Source organism: Dermacentor silvarum, chromosome 3, assembly GCF_013339745.2.
Source record: "Dermacentor silvarum isolate Dsil-2018 chromosome 3, BIME_Dsil_1.4, whole genome shotgun sequence".
Taxonomy (NCBI): domain Eukaryota; kingdom Metazoa; phylum Arthropoda; class Arachnida; order Ixodida; family Ixodidae; genus Dermacentor; species Dermacentor silvarum.
In genome coordinates this window covers 218,197,380-218,213,029 of record NC_051156.1, presented here as the reverse complement: position 1 = coordinate 218,213,029, position 15,650 = coordinate 218,197,380, and the positions used below count along the sequence as shown (strand labels likewise).

The 15,650-nt window shown below is 43.0% G+C and overlaps 1 protein-coding gene across 2 annotated transcripts in view; it reads left to right on the top strand.

Annotated features, from left to right (window-relative positions):
- Window positions 1-9,434, top strand: part of LOC119446676 (uncharacterized) — a 39,601-nt gene extending 30,167 nt beyond the window's left edge. The window contains exons 11-12 of one of the 2 annotated variants that reach the window (XM_037711170.2): window positions 3,077-3,141; window positions 7,054-9,434. The gene's annotated coding sequence lies outside the window, so the exon portion shown is untranslated. Of the gene's footprint in view, window positions 1-3,076; window positions 4,169-7,053 lie in introns of those variants that run through there. The other variant, XM_037711169.2, reaches the window with a different exon arrangement.
- Window positions 9,435-15,650: the final 6,216 nt, after the last annotated feature.

Genomic DNA, 15,650 nt, shown 5'->3' with positions numbered 1-15,650 from the left:
AGAAAACCCAGTGTATTATATGCCACACCATGCAGTAATCCGTGAGGATCGTACCACAAGAGTGAGGGTGGTCTTCGATGCTTCTTCACATGAAAAAGGAGAGCTCTTGCTCAACGACAGCCTGTACTCCGGACCAAACCTCGATGCCAATCTCATAGGGCTGCTACTTCACTTTAGAAAATATCGCATTGCTTTAGTAGCAGGCATCGAAAAAGCATTTCTGCAAATAAGCATCACCAGCACAGACCGAGACGCTTTGCGCTGCCTGTGGTTGGAGAAAGCACCCATGACCAGAGTACCATTCGGCACGACCTGTAGTCCCTTTCTTTTGGTGGCGACCATCTGTCATTATCTTCATCAAGCGTTGTCTGCTTACCCCGAAACTACAAAAAGGCTCTGGGGTTCCATATACGTTGACGACATTTTAACAGGAGCGGGCTCCGTCGAAGACACGTCCAAGCTGCGGTCAGAAGCCACCGAGATATTCGCAAGTGCCTCTATGAAGCTACACAAGTGGGCTTCGAACAACCCATGCATTCTTGGCACACAATCGACGCAACCTCTGGAGTTACCTCTCGGACAACTGACTGGAGTACTGAAAGTCCTGGGATTGGTATGGCACACTGACACCGATGTACTGTCGTTTAGTCCGGGAAACACTATGGAGTTTGTTAAAACGAAGAACTGATAACAAGTGGTTAATGCTACAGAGGACCTCTTGCCTATACGACCCTCTCGGTATGCTGACTCCTTTCACAGTAAGGATAAAGAACTGTTTTCAAAGCCTTTGGAGAAAAGGTGTTGACTGGGAAGAAAAGTTGCCACTGGATGCTCTACACGAATGGAAGAGTTGGTGCAATGAACTTCCACAGCTCTGTGACATTGAAATTCCCCGGTACTACCGACAGGGCGTACATGGGCTTGGCGACAAATACGCACTGCATTTTTTCGCTGACGCCAATAAATCAGCCTACGGCACCGTTTGCTACATTTGCACAGCAGGAAGTACGAGCGACAAAAGCTCAACGATAGTCTTGTGCGAGTCCTGGGTGGCCCCAATGAAGGAGACAAGCCTTGCCAGACTCTAACTACTAGCCTGTCTCGTGTCAGCAAGAATGTACGAGTACGTGCGTCAAGAGCTAGCCGAGGACATATCAGTGCAGTTGTGGACTGACTCAATGATAGCACTGTACTGGATTACTGGTGATTCTAACAGATGGAAAGAGTTCATTTGCCATAGGGTAACGAAGATTCAGAGTAAAACGGACATCACATTGTGGAGGCACTGCCCTGGAAAGCAGAGCCCTGCTGATTTTTTGACAAGACGAGTTTCGGCCCGTGAATTAACAACAAACTCAGTCTGGTAGACAGGACCCCATTGTATTACTTGTGAAGAGAATGTATGGCCACCACACTGTAGACCGAACTCGAGCGATCTTGCACCATGGTGGGGCAGTTTTTACGAGAGACTTATCAGGTCTGTCAGGCTGACGTTGAAGTGCATCGGAAAGCGATCTCTTACGGTGAAACAGCTGCAAACAACCTTAACTGAAGTAGAAGCTGTGATCAATTCCCGGCTAATCATATACATTTATAGCGACTGTCGAGGTCTGGAACCTTTCTCCCTGGCTCACTTTCTCATTGGAAAGCAAATATCTGCACTTCCCGACCTAAGACGCGGTGAGATCACAGCAGATGGTCGCCATATACTACCTTTGTGGGAACAATGAAAAAAAAAAACTCTAAGAACTTTGTGGGAACGTTGGTCCAAAGAATACCTCTCGGAGTTAAGAACAATGTCAAGCTCCAAGTCAGCGACATCGTTCGATAGAATTAAGAAAGGCGACCTCGTCCTTCTACAAGAGTCCAGCAAGCCCCGGCAACTATGGAGAATTGTTCGAATAGAGGAGCTCCATAGAGGAAGGGATGGCAAGACAAGATTCTGTACCTTGAGGCTACTGGGCAGATCTACCGTTAAACGGGTCGTTCAACACCTGTACCCGCTGGAATCAAACTTTTTGTGAACTTCTGCGCGCGGGGCAGTTTGTTGGAACTAGAGCGACAAAGAAGAGGATGAAGCTCTCATGCTTCGAACCACACGCAACAGCAGTTACCCACGGAGTCGTTTCAAAGTTTATTCTTAATAAACCCCTTTTTCTATGCAACGGGAGGCTTGATTTCCTTCACAGCCATGATAGGGTACCTTGTAGAGCAAAGGCAGGTTTTATTCAGGGACAATACTCCCAAGCGACCACTTTCAGTGATACCATTACCTTCACGAGTTTTCGCATGACTCGGCACCAAACGTGTTGAAGTAGACAGCCGCGAATATTCCGGATGCAGTACGAAGATAGCGAGCTTGGCAAAGCACCAGAAACTGTCGCCCATATACGCCAGCAAGTCTGGTGCCGAGTCACGCGAAACTTTGTGAAAGTGATCACATCACTGATAGTGACAGCTTCTGCTTTACGAGACAGCTGACAACCATCGCCATCACCAAGACATGAGAGGCAGGCAAAGAAAGCCTTAGGGTTCATGTACAGCTCACCGGTTCACTAGCTTATAGCTGCGCGACTGTCTATGCGTCGTTTTGATTTACTGTCACACTGGCATCACAATGGAAAGCATTCATTCTTCCACTAAGAGATGACTCTGGGTGGCATGCACTATCATCATTCCCCAGAGTGGGTGAACCAGAAATCTGCAGCACAGCCGTTCATTCATGGGGCTGCAGAGGACGAATGTTAGAGGTGCAATTGTTACAAGGCGGATAATGTTGAAGAGCAAAGGTGGGGATGTGTTTATGATGTATGTTCATTGTGCGAGTGATATGGTACTTGAACCACGAAAGCATGAGAAAGAGAGACTGCTGACATGAAGGGAAGGAGCAGTCAATGTTGTTTGGTCTGTGAAGATGATGGAAATGAGACAAGGGCAAATGACTAAAGGAGAGATTTTGCATGTGCAGAAAGACCAGCATTTCTTTGACAGTGGCTCAGAATTTTCCAGTTGACAACATTTTCAACTGCATGTCATGTGTGGCCTCTGTAGATGTCTCTTCATCTGTTTTTTCCAGGCAGGATCCATGTGCTGTCCCAGAGTGCTGTCACGTCCTGCATAAGTGTGGAGACAACCCTTACCGTGAATACCTTGCCCAACTAACAAATTGTGTAAATTATGGCCTCTCTGATCAGGGTTGCAGAGTTGTAGGCTATGTTAGTTCAGGGAGTATCTATCTTTTTGTTATATATGTTTTCCTAAGTCGCTACTTACCAATCTTTAAGCTAACTTAACTTTAAGAAGGTTGATTGAAAAAAAAAAAAAATTGTGCTAGGGGTTTACATGTGCAAGGTGTCGAATCAAAATGTTATCTAGTGCTGTTTGTGTTCAGATTCGGATCTATGCCTTTCCGTTTACTTCAGGGTCAGTCTTGAGCGAGAGAATGATGGTTAAAGTGAGTTCAAGTAAGATAGTGCCAATTTCTGGAAAATAGAGCTCACTTTGTTAATGCTAATTGCAGGAGTCACGCACAAGTGGGTCATGAGGTGCCTTAGTGGTGGGTTGTCCAATGTTGTGATATGGGCTCATTGGTACGTCAACGTGAAAGCGTTCAGTTTACCACAACCAGCACATGGACACACAAATGGTGCTGTGTGTGCCCTTTTGTTCATCTGTGTGTATGTGCTGGTTGCGCTAATTGAATGTTTAATGGCAAGTGTGAGGGCATCAGATTAATGACTTCTATTCTGCCATTATCATGGTAACATGGAACATAAAACGGCAAAATGAAATGCATTGGTGTTTCATGTAATTCTGACCTACAGTATGTGAGGAAAACTTTTAGGGAGTGTGGCATATGAGGCAGTCATAAAGTAAACTGCAATTTACTCTTTATCTGAATAATGATTTACTATTATGAGCAATATGAAAGGGAACACAAAACCAGCTATGGGTGATACGCACGGGCCGCCGTCGGAAACAAAGTGGAAAGGGGGACGCTGTTCTAACAACTGTTCGCATTCCCGCCGTGCGTCTGCAAAGTGTGGAACTTCGCATCGCCAGCAGACAGTGATAACACTGTTAGATATTGCGTCACTGACAACTGGGTGCGTCGATTCAAATAAAGAATCAGTTTGAAATACAAAGCAAGCTTGGTCTAAGGGTACTATCAAGCGGTTGCGCGAAGAAAAAAGAATGAATGAAAGAAAAGAAAATGAATCGGTGTAAGTCACTGCGACGATTACCATCTTATCGGCTGTTGGACTATACCATATTATCGGCGAAATGACATAAGCTGCTGCTTTGTAGAAATGCCAGCGGGGTGGGAGTGCCAACAGTTAGTGGAAGAGCGCCCCCCTTTCCCCCTTTGTTTTTCACAGCGCCATCCGTGTATCACTCAGAGTCTGTTTCAGGGCTGTTTGCCACACGTTCCTGTGTTCCCTTTCATATTGTTCATAATAGTACATATACAGGGTCTGTTACTCGTTCCTAATGTGTGGGTCAATGCTTTCACAAAACATGCATGCCATGGTGAAAAAGAAATTGTGGGTTCTATTGAAGCTGGAAATGTATTGGTGCTTTCATTGCATCATCAGTGCTGAACTTCATTCTGCCAAGAACAGCATGGTCCGGGGAAAAGAAAAGTATTGAGAGGTGCAGCTGTGTGATATTTCCGATCAGGACATTAGACCAGTGTGCATAGATATGTTTAGTGCAGGGCAAAACATTATCTGAAACAGCACTTTATGTGATTAAATGTGGGCAAATAAGGGAACTCGGCCTCAACAGTTTATCAAGGGAACTTGTCTTTGTCAAGGCCAATATTTTGAAGGCAGTGTTTTGACAAGTACCCATTTCAAAAAGTTGGCTTTGGGCTGAGACTTGCCTTGTTCACCCAGAGTTATTCAAGTCTTCATCTTCCAATGATTGCTATGTTTTGTTTGGGTAATGCTATCTGAGGCTGTTTTGATTTATTATATAGTAAAACTGCAGTTACTTTGACTGGTTTGTGGAACACTGATGTATTTCTCCACGCATTTTAGTGGCAGATAGCTCAAAACTGGTGCTTCTCTTGAGATTTTTGGCTAGTGGACATGGCCTTAACACTGACTGGCTTTGTCACATGTGCCAAAGAGTGGTAACATAGTGATTAGTTAAATGCTTATTGGTTATTTTTGTAACTTGATGTCTAATTATTGTCACTCAATATTTTTTTGCCTTGGTTACAATTTGTGTTGCCAAAAATTTTCTTTATCTCTACTGTACCATCTTTTAATTGTTTAATTTTTTTCATCTCTGCTGACCCTTGCAGCATATATCTTTTATCTGTAGTTTAATTTCCTGACAGGTATCAGCCAGGCTCATTTAAGTGATAGAAAAATAGCAGTTTGTTTATGTTTCGGTTCGACACCCTGCAGGCTTGAAAGTCTAGCTGCCGAACATTGGGCCTAAATGCTCATGTGAAACAAGATCACTTCATTGGACAGCCTTAAAGGACGAAAATCAGGCAGAAGAACCTGGCTTCTTTTAATCAACTTATTTCATACATTTTCGTATGAATAACTTATTGTCTGCTTATTCTTGTTGTTCAACTTTCAGAAAAAATTACAAGCATAATGCATTTTTCATGCTGGATTGGTAACTCTGCTGTCCTGCTCTGGGGCCACTTCCATGATTTTTTTTTCTTGCACTGTTGCACCAGCAAGCGAAGGACGGATGGTGCTGGTATACAGAAGTGCGGGTGTATGACACTGTTGATATGTCAGTGCTGGTCATTGACAATACTGGTCTCTGAAAGTACCCTGTAGGAGCGTTGGTCCACGACAGCCCTGTGACAGGTCAGGTCATATAGCAGTGATAATGACAGCATTGGTCTATGGCATTGCTCACCATTGGCTGTGCTGGTTGTTAGAGGTGCTCGATATTGACAGTACTAGTCTGTACTGCAGACCAGTGCTCTCAGCATTGTAGACCAGCACTAGACAACAGTTTGACAGCACTGGTCATTGGCAGTGCTGGTAATTTACAGTACCTGTCACTGGCAGTCTTGGTTATTTATAAGATGTGTCATTGACAGTGCTGGTCATTGACAGTACTAGTCTATGACGGTACCTGGTGGCAGTGCTAGTCTATGACAGCCCTGGTCTGTGTCAGCACTGTTAACAGTGGTTCTAGTCAGTGAAAACACTTGTTTATGGCAGTGGTTGCCTGTGGCAGTCCTGGTCTGCAACAGTGCTGGTCTATGATGGTGCCCGTCTGCAGTATAATGTTTTGTTGGTAATTTCCTCTACGACCTTCATGTGTCTGCATGGGTGCTTTGTTGTTCTACTGTGTTTCCTGCTGCATTATTCGCATCTTGTTCTTTTGCCAGACTATGGCTGGCTGTCTTGCAGAGCTTTGCATGGCACTGATGGGTAATTCTTTGGTGCAATAATCTGTGCACTATATAGATGCAACCTAAAGGGATAAACAAAGGCCAGTTTTAAATCAAGCTATACTGCTCGTTGGTACATTACTAATTCAAGCCTCTTAAATGTTTATGAAAAAAGAACAGAAATGCGGCTTATTAGCGTCAGAACTTATAATAGAAGACCATGCTGCCATTTCTTCCTTTCACACCCAAAATGCAGCAGTGATAATCTCATTGCCTGATGTTACTCATTTTGTAGTCTTTTTTTTTTTCTGAATTTCGGAGGCTTTCTTTCTGCGCTAAATCCATGCAAAAGTTGTGAACTTATATTTATTTTTCATATGCAATGCATTTTTATTTTTCTATTCAGCAATTTCATCAGTCTGGCCAATAGTTACCAGAGTGTGTGATCTCGCTTTGTCAGGTGAAAGATGGTGCCACCACCAGTATTTTATAACTATTTCCTGATATGCCAAATCTGTGTCCTTGGTAAGAGGGATCTGTTTACTCTTTCACAAGGCTGATCTATCTACCTGACTTGTTGCAATAACTTTTTTTTGTCTCCCTTCAGTGAGTTGATTTAGAATACTCAGACATGCACTTTTCCCTTGGTTGCAGTGTTTAAGATGTTTTTTTTCTCCTAGTGCACTTTTTTTCCCGAGCTGTCCAGTAGCTGCTTAAAGGTAAGCTGGGTGACGTGGACTTCACTAATCATGGTGTGTTGCTAAACTTATTGAATGCCTAGGTATTCATGCTTTGTTGGGATGTTTGACGTAGTAAGTAGACTCAAGCTATAACTACTTCATGGTTGGCTTTTTTTTTTTTTTTTTCTTCAAGAGAAGGTAGCAAAATAGTTAGAGATTTTCAGTCTGGTCAGTGTTGCTACTTTGAAGGCCTCGCACAGAGCAGGATTAAGCCTTAGTAGGTTAAGCGCCTCGTAGCAACTGTGTTTCGGGATGACCAAACAAAGTCAGTTGGAGGAGAGTGTAGAAAGAAGGTTTAATAACAAGGAAAGATTGATGAGGAGCATGTGGTGGCAAAGAAGCAAGCTTGCTGCAAAGACCTTATTGTATTTATTTATTTATATATATACATAAATATTTATTTATTTATTTATTTATTTATTTATTTATTTATTTATTTCCGATTTAATACTGCACCAGTGCAACAATATAGTAGGGGACGTGCACATACAGAGAATGAAAAATGGCCAAGAAAGCAAAAATGTTCAAAGAAAAAAAAAGTCGGAATGAAAGCAAAAGGGTGAAGCAATGTGAACGAGTGACAAGGAGAAGTTGGGGTAGAGACTGCTTTAAGGAATATAATTTTTTACTTCCTGCTTAAGGATATGTGTGAGCGCTTGGCTGTGCTGGGAGCATTATAAGACCAAAAGCTCTCACAGGATAGGCTTCCATGAAGCTAATCAAAATGCACCGGGCAGGCTTGTGTTGCCGACTTCACAAGGCGAAAGAGGAGTAGCATATATCCTCAACACACACCTCAAGCAGCTCTCAATGTAAGGTGGCACTTATAGCAGAGTGCAAGAGCCATCTGGTTGTAGCTATCATAACCGTGGCCAACTTTTCCTTGCTAGTGTGTGATTCTCTTGCAGAGAGAGAATAGGCAGGGACGTGCAAAGGTCACATACATCTTTGCAATGCTAAAAATACTGGTACATGTATGGCCTAAATAATGATGGAGGCTGTTCTGCTAGCATTTTCTGAACTTTCTGTCAAGTTCACATCATGAGCTTGTGTGATAGCAGGTGATGGAGCAACCTTCACAGGTGCTCTTGCCTAGGCTGCATACTCTCAAATCGTAGCTGGGCAGTGAATGGCACAGTCAACTCTCAACCTCCGGGAGCCATAAAATGAACTTCTTGCTAGTAAAATTTGTTAGAACGACCTACTTCACTGTTTGTGTCCTGATGTTATGATGTCGTGGCAATACTTATGGAGATAGGAAAGCCCAAAACTCAAATCATTCTATATTTTTAAGAAACATCCTCAATATTTAGCATTCCAATTCAGTTTCAGATATTCCACTTTCTTTTTCGCATCACATTACAGCTTTGAGCTGAGGATTAAAAATATGACAGGCTTGTCATTTCAACCAACCACATTGTTGAGCTGGCCCCTTTGGTTTATAGCTCAGCCTTGGATTCCTGAAAGGACTAAGACCAAAAAATACTCATAGCTTGGCTTGCAGCTGCTAGCATGTGCACAGCTTTTGTTGAAAGAAAGGAAGCAACCAGGACATCAGGGTTGCGCAGTCCAGGCTGCAATGCGTTGTGCCCATGAAACTCTTATTGCTAGAAAAGCTCTTGAGGGTGGGGAGGAGAGTTGGCCTCCCTCTCCAGAAATATTGAGCAGTGCAGATGCCACAAGAAGCTGACTAGGCATCCCTTGGTCAGTGGCTGTCATGTCTACTGCGACTTCATTTCTTTTGACAAAGTTTGTACATCTGATTCAGATGCTTGTTACTATTCCACGGTGTACGTGAAGTAGAGTGCGTGTTGCTCTTGTGTGTTGCTCTTGTGCAACATTCTCATGTTCTTGTTGCTTATGAGCTACCTTTTGAACACTGTATTTCCTGATCTTTGCTTTGGTATGCAGCTGCAGCATGCATTTTCACTCTTGCATACCCAGAGTGTACAGTATTCAGTTCAATGTTTTCATTGTTGAGCACTCCATAATAGATACACTATGTAATTTGGCATATTCTAAATGTTGCATGAAAATGAATGCCAGCTGTACATGCCTTTTCTGATTTGACTGCTGACTGATTGATGCAGAAATTTTACCTAGAGGTGGCCATCTGCGGTGGACGCAATTTACCATCAGTGGTGGAAGCGCTGCACCAATTGCGCCATCTTGCGGCAAACAATCCAACTCCGCTACCCAGCTTCAAAACACTTTTCAAATTAAGTCACTAAATTTACCAAAGATGTGCACATTCAGTGGCAGCCACACAGGCATAGCCGTGCAATGGCTAGTGCGTTGCTCTCGACGTCAATCCTGTGCAGGGGCGGATCCAGGTTTTTTCTGAGGGGGGCAGTAGCGCACCCAGGATCTCTGCCAGGGGGGGGGGGGGGTTGACAGTTTGCCAATACCATCTAAACAGCACTAATTTCGATTTCTTCACGGGAAATTGTGAAAAAAATTCGCTTTTTGCGAGTGTGCAGACGATTGCGCGTCTTACATCTTAGTTGCAGTACTCAAATGCGTAAGGAAATAAAAGGGGTTAATTAAACAAAAGGGGGGGGGGTTAAGTCGGCCTCAGGGGGGGGTTACAACCCCCGAATCCCCCCCCCCCCCCCCGTCGGTGCGCCACTGGAGGGGGGGGTCAGCTTCTGTCAATGATGATGATGATGATAGTAGCCTTTCTTATTTACCGAAATTTACCGTTTTTCCTGACGATAAACCCGAGTTTTATACGGCTAAAGCAACACCTGTAGCCCTCCGTGGTGGCTCAGTCAGCTCAGGCGTTGAGCACGAGATCGCGGGATCAAATCCCGGCCGCGGCGGCCGCATTTCGATGGAGGCAAAATGCAAAAATGCCCGTGTTCTTGCGTTGTAGTGCAGGTTAAAGAACCCCAGGTGGTCAAAATTAATCCGGAGCCTTCCACTACGGCGTGCCTCATAATCAGAACTGATTTTGGCACGTAAAATCCCAGAAAGACGAAGAAGACCTGTAGTGAAGCCAGGTATCGGTTTCTCCGAGCTTATAGCTAGGAAAAGGACGTTACCCAATACAGCCATGTGCTTGGCGACTGAGCCTGATAATACAGGGTGTTCAAAACTAAGCTTTATGGTTTTCTTAAAGTTAGGCACTGGGAGGCACGCGAAGACCATGGAACTGTGCAAATAAGTCATGTGGCTAGGGGAGCACAAAGTGAGATGATAATTATCGCTGTGAGCTCAGTTTTACAATTTGTTTTGTATTTATCTCATCAGTTTAGTTATTGTAGTACTATATTGAAGCGCTGGTGACTGTGAAACGACAACAAATGACGTGTTTGCACTCGTTAAACTTCTTGACTACAAATCTCCAGTCGCGGCTGTGATCCTCACTCAAATTTGTATTCCACCAACCAAGTTTACTGCTTGACAGCACCATACGAAATCAGACTATTGCTGCTGCAGAACACAACTCAGGAGTTAAAAATTTTAGTTTAAGTCGACGTTAACGATCGCATGGCATTCATAAAATGCCAGTGAAAGTGAGATAGCACATATACTTCGTTCACAGCAACAATATCCACGACATAGAGTAAAAACATTTCAATAAGCCATCGTTAGGCGTTCAATATATCGGTTGATGTTATGTACTGGCTCTATGGGGCTCGTGGCTTCGCCACGGGAAAGTCGGAACGATCAAGCTTGTGCAAATTATTGGCATTTGAAAAATCTCTCAGTGGCTGGCATAGCCCTAGGATTTTTGTTGTGGGTGCAAAGCCAGTGAACATTTTTGTTCCCAATCTTATTAAAAATGTCATTGTCCCGCAAGGGATGTGGAAACTGGCAAACATGCTATAACTTCACATGTATCTTGCTATGGGTTAATATTGTCGCGGTTCACTGAGAATGGGAGCTTTAATTTCGAGAGGTCGTCCTGTCGCACTCTATTGGCACACCCAAGAATAGGGAATGCAGTCCTCTTCTATTGAGCCTGCGTGCACTCTCGAGCAGATTGTCTTTGTCATCACCATCATGACTCGATGCAGACAGGGGCGCGGCAACACGTACCTTAATACACTGTTCTGCAAAGTTCAATAAAGAACATCTGAGCTTGCCTGTATTGAAATCTTGAAATTGTATTGAGCCTGCCTGTTTTGAACTCTACCTAGCTGCTTCAAAATGCATTTTTTATGCTCCAAACCTGCTCTAAAGTGGCAAATTTGCTGTTCGCAGAGCTGCCCCAAAACATCTTTGGTGGCTTCCACCCCTGTACTATGTTTGGGTGCATTAGTTGTCTGGTTTGCTCAGGATAATCAGAAGTATGTGGTCATATGCAGCAATGCTAGGGGGAGGGATTAATTTTGAAGAACAGTTGTGCCATCTTTAATTGAACACCGAAGCACAGCGTGCACTGTGTTTTGCCCTAACCATGACAGATGGCGCCACCATTTCGTTGCAGTTCTTTTTTTCTCCTTATCTTTTTTTCATTCTTACTTTTTAAGTTTTACCTGTTAATCCAGTAGTCTGAGTATATTACGCGCCCGTTATAATGGGTACGGCTGCAATTTCAATTCATTTCAGTGCAGAGAAATCATCTGCTTTGTCTGGCCCCACTGCATGTGACCACATTGTTCTGATTTATTCTTAATGAAGCAGACAAGCAATGCCACCAAACATAATATTGAACCACATGGTCCACAAACTGCCACCTTTGTGCAAAATTTGAACTGAAATAATCAATGAGTTTAATAACCAGAAAGATTGTGCACAGCTGGCATGGTTTGTTGTGCAATGTTTGGTGTGTATAATATTGGAGTCAAAATAAGGTCAGATGGTATACCCGTGGTAAATTTTATATTTTATTTTCTGTCCTGAAAAGTACAAAAGCACAGCAAACAATGCTGCTGTTGTAGTTATGGCTCAGAATTGATTGTGGTACATCTGTCAAACACTTACTGGGAAGGTGTCACTTGATATGCAAAGAAAATATCCTTGAATGGAGAGGCTTGTGCTTGGTGCCAAACATCTTGGAAACTTTCAGGCCGTCCTATACACACACATCAGTGCGCAAATACTGCATATGTGACATCTGAGATATTAAAACTGTTGGCACAATGTATGTGAATCAAACCAGTGAAGTGCTGTTATTGGTTTGCTTGAGCAAGGAGAATGTATTTTATACGTATATTAATCAGTGTGCTATTAAGCTGAGAATAATGGGAATTTATTGAATGTTGAAAATGCTTAAAGCTTTTCGACTAATATGCTGAGGAAAATGTCCAGCAAAGTAGTTTTTATATTTGTTCGGAGCATTGAGGAAGCTTGATTCAAGCGTCCCATTATGCTAGAGTGTCATTCACTCTTGTGTGTGACTAGTGCTAGCTCTTTGAAAGCAAACGATGCACATATATATTTTTATTGCTGAACTATGCAGCCTTGCACTTAAAGTTAGGGCTCCCTGCGTCTAATAACCATTCCTGTTCCTCGGGCGCCATGCTAGTGGTAGACAGTGGCTATTGGTGTGGGTGCTGACTTTTTTTGATGCCCAAGTATGCGAATGACAATTTCAGAGTTAGTATTCGATTTTATCTTCCTTATAAGCCATAACAGAGTTGTAGTGAGTATAATAAGACAAGCACTAGGAGTTTGTGCATCTTTGTGATCTAACTGGTCAAGCTTTGTGGCCTCCAGAGGGAGTGTTCTGTATGTTTATTTTAAAAGGGCACGAACACATTGCAATGAGCACAAATAATGTATAGGTTGCAAATTATTGTGGTACAAACTGCATTTAATGCTGAGCCTGTCGCAGTGCTATCAAAGTGCAGAGGTGAGCTCTGCGGGGGTAAGCAGGAGTAAGTTCAGATAAAAAACTGTGCTGACAGGTTATTGGGGGCTCTGAAGTCCTGTGGCAGCGACCTAAGGCACAGGAATAAGGATCACAGCTGGGGTCTGCATTTCCTGTGGCTACTCAAAGCAACATTGCTTGTGTGCATTTGTCCAAAGTGCATGAAACCTGATAAGATGCACATAGGTGGTTTGCCGTGCAACCAAATAGGAGTTTCTTCCTCTCACTGACAAGATTTTTAGACAACTCATTTCTCCATGTAAACGTGCACAGTAAGATATTTAGAGCACAGAGCATGATTAAATAGGCAAGAAAGGCTTAGTTCACACGTTGTATAAGTGGCAGGGTGTCTTCTTTCTAGTCATTATACGAGAGCGCATCAATTTTTGTCACTGTGTTTTACTTTCTTTCTCTCTCTACAGTTTATTTTTTTGTCAAGAAAGAGACTTCTTGTGTGTCGTGAAGGACTCATAATTTTACTTTTCTTTTTTTCTGCACCCAGTGATTGTAAGCAGCTTCAAAGTTATCTTTACTTACTTGGGAGCTAACATTGTTACTCAAGGATTGCACAGGGCAAAGAAGTTCTCTGTTGAGAACACAGACAATGTCTGCAGGAAATTTGTCGACATTGACAAAATCAGTGGCATGTCCTCTGCAGGTAACTGTATTGTACTTATTTGTGTCCTCCTGTGGTCAATTGAAAGTATTGGTGGTGTAGTTTCACCCTTGGCACCAAATGTTCTCCTGTCTGCTTCACCACAGATCAGTTTGAGTACCTTTTCACTGGAATTACTTGCATATACAGACTGCAGATGCTCGCTGCTCTGGCTGCAGAGACACCAGCGGTCATCGTTGTGTGACTTGTAAAGTTTGAGAACTTTCAGATTCCCGACTCCACATTTACGAAATTCTCACTGTCATTCAAACTCATCAAACTCACTTTGGTGATTGAACTGGCATGCTTTTAGAGGCTGCAGTTCTTTTTAAGAATGATGTCTTTTCTAATGTTGAAGGTATCAGTGTTTTGAAGGATTGCAATTTTATTGAATTCTAGGTACCTATGAAGTTTTAGTTTTGTGTGACCATGTAATTGTCTTGTTTGCCTGTAACTGTTTGTGAAATGTAGTCTTAAGGTTTTCTATATGGCACGTGTGGTCCTGTAGACAATTGTGACTCTAAGATTGGCCACTTTTTCTGGTATGACTCAAGAATGGCCACAATACTCCTACTTTACCAAGGTTTATCCTCAGAAGTACTCATGAATGTTCAGAGTTGTCCTTGTCTGAGCCCTGTTCTACCTTACAGCTTTTTCTTGTAGCTTAGGTTGCGGCTTAGTTGGTGGTATGGCTAGGAGGTCAGTGCAGAAATAACCATGAAAAGTTTTAGGTGAGTGAGTGCCCATGTAAATGGTCAGCATTAGCTGTAGACGGCGCAGAAGTGTCTGTGTATCAGTAAGCCAGGACCATCTGGAGGATAGTTTTACTGTATGTGCAAGAGAGTATAAGTGCTGATGCACATTGTCCACAGCATCTTTTGATGCCTGTCAGTTTTTGCAGAGAAAGCTTAGTTTATTATTTTTTGAGTCACCTCTTCGAAGGATAAAAAAACCTGCATGCTGTTCCTTCAGACGTATGAGTACATGTCGGATTGTCTTCCTGTCGAAGTTTGTGCACTAGTTCCTTAATACAACATGCAGTTTGTTCTTGTGCAGTTGTCGTCCCCTCAGGATATTCCGTTGAATATCACTGCCCAAGAATTTCAGCCGTAATGATTGTTGATACAGTGTGCAGTGTTGCATTTGTGAGAGTGCAGTCTAGTCTTTTGTGTCAGATAACTCTTGTGATGCACTCAGCACTTTGATATAAAAGCATGTTTATAAAGCAAATATTTTTTGAAGCGACCAGCAACGTGTCTGCTGCAAACACACAAAAAAGTATGCCGAGTCACCTTTATATTTGTTGTCAATACAAATAAAGCTTTCTCCTGGCATCAGGGTGTGAATCTTGTTCATTTATTATGAAAGCTTGCCTACGCTGTCGTGCCAAGTTTACTGTTTCGACGTTAGTGTTGTTAGTGCTGGAAGGTAGGCGGGACATGGAAGGTGAAGGCTGCGAACACTAGCAGTGTGGAAATAAAAAAAAATATTTTGATTCCAGGCATAGTGAAGTGCACGACACCTTAATATTGTTGCCACAGCATGCTATTGAGACTGATTTTGTACACTGAGAATATTTCTCAAGAAACTCGATCTACACGTCTTTGTGTTGCCTACTCCTTAGTGATTGCAGCTTTTTGGGTCCCTGCCTTCACAATCATCTCTTGAGGGTCACTATAGAGGTCTTTTGCAATCTTCAGCGGTTGTGTGCAACTAGCTTATTACGCAGGACATGCTACTTTGACAATGTTGATTTCTCCTTTCAGGATGACAGCATTGGCTTTATAACTGTGTGCTTCTGCTTCTATCGTTGTTGTCCTATGCATAACAAGTACACTTCCTCCTCCCCGGATTCTTTGATATTTCCCGGAGTGTGATGGCACAGCCGACACATTGGTTCCCCAACTCTTGGGGAACCCATAGGAATCTTCACAACTATTCGCGCATTAGCGCATAACGAAGGAGGGAGCAATCCGCAATACCCACAGCGCATGCGTTTAATCCCGGGACACTAAAGACACACAATTCGATGTTTACTAGTAAATTACCCTTATCCTACTT